Genomic DNA, 4964 nt, shown 5'->3' on the forward strand with positions numbered 1-4964 from the left:
CGAAGGAGGAGAAGAAGAGGAAGAAGAAAAGAAGGAGGAGGAGGAAGATAAGAAGAAGAGGAAGGAGGAGGAGAAGAGGAAGAAGAAAAGAAGGAGGAGGAGGAAGAGAAGAAGAAGAGGAAGGAGGACGAGAAGAAGACGAAGGAGGAGGAGGAGGAGGAAGAGACGAAGAAGGAAACGGAGGAGAGGAGAAAACAAACTATTTGCCGAAAGAGGAGGGAAGATGAGAAGTCCCTGCAGACGCCATCTCCCCCTATTTTCTTTTCTTTTACACGAGGACAAGATCAAGACTGTAATACGTGTTCTTTATTTACTCAGGGACTTTATCTCGATCAATAGTTTGATTTAAACAATTCATATATGTATTTTTGATGCATGTTTAGAAGAAAAATGTGAATATGAAAGTGTTCAATCATAAGCATTGACACGCAGAAACATTTTATTATTATTTATTTTATTATTTATTATTTTATTTTATTATTTTATTATTATTTTTATTATTATTATTATTATTAAATATTATTTTATTATTTATTATTGACACGCAGAAACATTTATTAGTTCTTTTGCATGCTTTTGAGTCTTACCCCAAAACAGAGTCAAGAGTTCAAACGTCTTCAGTGTTTGGTGTAGAAACCTAGGACCGGATTCTCAGGAGAGCCTAAGTTAAGGCGCGCCGGAGGCCTTAACCGTCCTGCTGTATTTCCCTTGTATAAGAGTGACGAGTGTTGCTTTCCCGGCCGCCGTGAAGGTCTAAGGCGTCTCTCCCCCTGCCTTAGTCTCCGGCGTCCCTCCCCCTGCCTTAGTCTAGGCGTCTCTCCCCCTGCCTTAGTCTCCGGCGTCCCTCCCCCTGCCTTAGTCTCCGGCGTCTCTCCCCCTGCCTTAGTCTCCGGCGTCCCTCCCCCTGCCTTAGTCTCCGGCCGTAAGCTAAGGCGCCGTAAGGGGGGACACGGCGCCTTACAGTGTTTGAGCATCCGGCCCCTAGAGCAGAAAATACGGTCAACAACGATAATGTACAAGACAAGGCTGTTATGTTGTGAGTAACGACTCGTAAGGTGGCGCAATGTCCACGAATTCTTTTTCGACCTTGTGTATTATGGGTTTAATTTTTTTTTTTTTTTTATCACAAAATATGCCGTCATTTCCCAAGGACAATCCGATCGATAGCTGGATTCATTATATATGTTATTATTATATATAATTTATATTTTATTAATAATAATACAGATCGCTTAGTTATCACACTTACGGCTCCCTTCGCAGCTTGTCACCCCCCCCCCCCCCCGTGGTGGGTATCTGGAGGAAGGAGAATGATAAGAAGGGGAAGGAAAAGGGGAAGAAAGAGGAAAGGGAGAGGAAAGAAAAGGGGTACATGAGTGAATAAAAAATAATTATTCCTTTGACCTTGGAGTAGAAGAGGAGGCGCTGGGTATGCGTTGGAGCGAGAAGCACAGACACCCTGTTGGCTTGTTTGCGTGCGCGTGTGTGTGCGTGTGTGCGTGCGTGTGTGTGTGTGTGTGTGTGTGTGTGTGTGTGTGTGTGTGTGTATGTGCGTGTGTGTGTGTGTGTGCGTGTGTGTGTGTGTGTGTGTGTGTGTGTGTGTGTGTGTGTGTGTGTGTGTGTCTGTGTGTGTGTGTGTGTGTGTGTGTGTGCGTGTGTGTTTGTGTGCGTTTGTGTGTGTGTGTGCGTGTGTGTATGTGTGCGTGTGTGTGTGTGTGTGTGCGTGTGCGTGCGTGTGTGGGTGCGTATGTGTGTGTGTGTGTGCGTGTGTGTGTGTATGTGTGTGCGTGTGTGTGTGTGTGTGTATGTGGGTGTGCGTGCGTGGTACTATTCTGGTACAACTTCGCTATCCTTGAGCAAGAATGCACTACGTCATGTAACTTTGCATTCATGACTTCTCATGAAAACTCTAGTGTCTTCAGTAATGAATTTCAATGATTTATATATATATATATAGGTCTGTGAAGTTTTTTTTTTCATAAATGAATATTTTTTTCACTTTCCCTCTGTCATTCTTTATCTTTTTTATCTTTCACGAAAGGAAATGTGAATGCCTGACCGTAAAGTGGCGCAATTTCCTTCATGAATCTTTCATAAATAATTTCCCTTTTTAAATAATTTTTTTCTGCATCAAAGAGCAAATACACCGTCCGTCCCAAGGAGAATCCGATCGATAAAGGAATTTATGTGAACGAGAGAGAGGAGGAGAGGGAGAGGGAGGGAGAGAGAGAGAGAGAGAGAGAGAGAGAGAGAGAGAGAGAGAGAGAGAGAGAGAGAGAGAGAGATACAGCTTTTCAAACACATCAACCCTCTCGCAAGACGCCCATCAACGTTGCTTTTGTTCCTCGTCAGCACCGAGTAATAACCCAAATGACCAGCGTTGGGGGAGGGGGGGTGGGGGTCAGCTGCACGATTAGGGAGAGGAGGGGGAGGACTGGCGGTGGATGGGGGTGCGGCAGGGGGCAGGGGAGGGGAGGTTGGACATCCTCTCCCCCACTTGTGTTGCGGGACAGGTTTCGGGGGAGACAGCGCTACATCACAGCGTCCATGAGCCGCTGTTTCAACTCGTCTTTATTTCACATATTTCATCCTACCTTTATAATGCAAGGTTACAACCTGCCTCATTTTTTATATCTATTTTGCCAGTTGTTAAATAGTCCTTTTACGCGAGTTTAACGTCTGGTTCAAACTATAATGAGCCAAGAAACAACGGAATTAGTTGTTCCACTGCCGGGCCCAAATGAAAGCATAGGTCGTTGTCCTGGCCTATGGAGCACCTATTTATTGTCGTATACTACGTCTAGAGATACGTTATCATTTTAAAATAGTTATAATGAATAGAATGACAGTAATAATTAGCATAATAATCACTATAACTGCAATCTGTATTGTTTATAAGAGGTTACTGATTGTGTTACGCGTGTTCTGCTTTCAGAGCTCGTATTTACACTACTTGTTGATGTTGTTGGGATGTTAATATAAAGCAGTAAGAATGCCATATAATATTTGAGATGGTGAAAGGAAAGTAATGAATGGGGAAATTCCTTGTATTATAAACTAAAATGAAAGAAATGTTAGTAAAGATAACAAAGGGATGGGTAATTATGGTTAATTAATGCGTATAATAAGCAATGAACTATTACAAAGATCAGGGTTTAGGAGTCTCGATGAATGGGCAATGCGGTAGTAACGCGCTTGGCTACGCACTCCGCGCTGTAGTCAGTTTCCACGAGTGCGAACTCAGTGGCGTCTCGCGGGCGGGGTGCCGGTCTCTTCTTTCTTTTCATCGCGTAATATATCTGACTTCCCTAGTGTTTCCCAAGAGCTGCAACTCCGCCATGCAAAACCTTTTTCTTGGCATGGTGAGAGATTGCAAATAATACACGACGAGCAACCCGTAGGACCGTAAAGAAAAAGAAAAGTTGCCGATACGGTCCCCTCCCACTCCTACCCTCCCTCCCCCTCCCCTCCCAGTGCCAAGCTCTTGGCATGGCGAAAACGGGCATACATCTGGCAACCTCAGTACACTGCACATTCCCTTGACTCGTCCAGATGGCAACAGACGCTCAGCTCGCCAGGCCTATCTCAAGGATGAGGTTGAGTCCTCATACATTTACAGTGTTTTATGCTATTCTGAAAACGTGCATGGTTCTCCCGTCTCATCAGCCCCAACTCTGCAATTCTAAATCATAGTGGCTCATCGTTTCAAAGCACTTAGTTGATCTCGCAACGAGGTATAGAGTTATAAAGTCTAAAGCTAAAGAAAATCTGGAACGAACCTGTACGAGGCATTCTATTCATATAACAAGTCATCTGTGTATTTCTTTGCCGTGTGTTGGGCGAAGTTCTATAATTTTCCTTGTATCATATTAATACGTTGTCATATGTAATTGTCAGGAGCTGAAATGTTTGATGTCTAATAGTATTGTTAGTACACATTTATCTGTCATCATACGACTCGGTTTCAACAGATCACACTCCAAATCAAAGTTACCCTTAATATATACATAACCTTTCCGATGAGAATACCCTATCATAATCTTCATTGTTTCCTAGAATCTGAACATAGATCATTCACTGCTTCGCGTATGTGTCAAAATTTTAGATGGCCCGCGAGTCCAGTCAGGAGGACAACTGACTTCTTATCCCAATGTTTAGTGAACTGTTCTCGTGATTTCTCCTTCCTCCCTTACCAGAAAACCTGCTTCCAGTCTCACTGCCATTTGACTGTCCTCCGCCAAAGGTCTGCAGCCGTGACAGTGACGAGGGGAACACGCCAATTCAACCCTTATTGCTCGCAAACATTTCCCATGCTGTTATTCTGATGGCTTTACGTATGATTATGTCTTGGCTATGCTTGAATTGTTCGTTAGAAAGTAGTCATTTTCAATTACTGTTTGGTTTCGCAACTATTATTAATATTCAAATGTCTTCACTCGGTAATTCTTTCTTCTCACGAAACTGTTTTATCTTTGTATATAAGGTATCCCTTGTGTCTTTATCACGAAGCCATCGTGTGACCGAATGTATCTCAATCTGCTTTCGAATTCTTTCATGTTTTCCACTCTGAAATGTTTCAGAACGAAGATTCATACGCAGCGGCTTCTGAGCGGACGTGGCAGGACGCCCCACTAAAGGTCTGTATGAGTACTTATGTAGACCTTCGCCCCACTCCCTTCCTAGGTGCCTTGCCACGCCTGTCCTCGGTACACCACACACCAAGATCCCACAGCAATAAAGTACAGAATGTGCGACAACTTACACTACAGCATCCATGAAACTATACCAGTGCCGTCCCTGTGGGAACACATCCTCCTCGCGTGGTTCAATTCCGCGTCGTTATGGGTCAGGCATAATTTTGGGAAATTAACGTGACGTTAAGTTGGGTAAATATATACAAGAGGCCAGTTCCAAGAAGCCAGCGCTCTACTACCACTATGCTATGCCGACCATAAGAAAGGAAT

Source organism: Penaeus vannamei, chromosome 24 (genome assembly GCF_042767895.1).
Source record: "Penaeus vannamei isolate JL-2024 chromosome 24, ASM4276789v1, whole genome shotgun sequence".
Classification (NCBI taxonomy): domain Eukaryota; kingdom Metazoa; phylum Arthropoda; class Malacostraca; order Decapoda; family Penaeidae; genus Penaeus; species Penaeus vannamei.